This window comes from Nestor notabilis, unplaced genomic scaffold, assembly GCF_000696875.1.
Source record: "Nestor notabilis isolate BGI_N333 unplaced genomic scaffold, ASM69687v1 scaffold5601, whole genome shotgun sequence".
Classification (NCBI taxonomy): domain Eukaryota; kingdom Metazoa; phylum Chordata; class Aves; order Psittaciformes; family Psittacidae; genus Nestor; species Nestor notabilis.
Genome location: NW_009915034.1, coordinates 26,577 through 26,790, shown reverse-complemented (window position 1 = coordinate 26,790; position 214 = coordinate 26,577). Strand labels below are relative to the sequence as shown.

General features: G+C 60.7%; 1 protein-coding gene across 1 annotated transcript in view; it reads left to right on the top strand.

The window, feature by feature from the left end:
• Positions 1 to 214, top strand: part of LOC104413036 (phospholipid-metabolizing enzyme A-C1-like) — a 1,587-nt gene that overhangs the window by 610 nt on the left and 763 nt on the right. The window lies entirely within an intron of this gene.

The following is a 214-nucleotide window of genomic DNA, read 5'->3' as shown; positions in this document are numbered from 1 at the left end:
AAGGCTGGTGCAGCTTGGCAGGATGCAGATGGGCCTTTGGGGTGACCTGGGAGCCCCTTCTCCATGGGCTTGGTAGCAAGCCCTGTGTGTGTAGATGACCTTTCCAGGAGCCAGCCAGAAACAACTCTGAGGTTGGGGAGGGGCCAGATGGGGCCCACCTGGCTCATACTATCCCTGCCTTCCCCCGATGAAGGGCCTCCAGCCACGATATCCC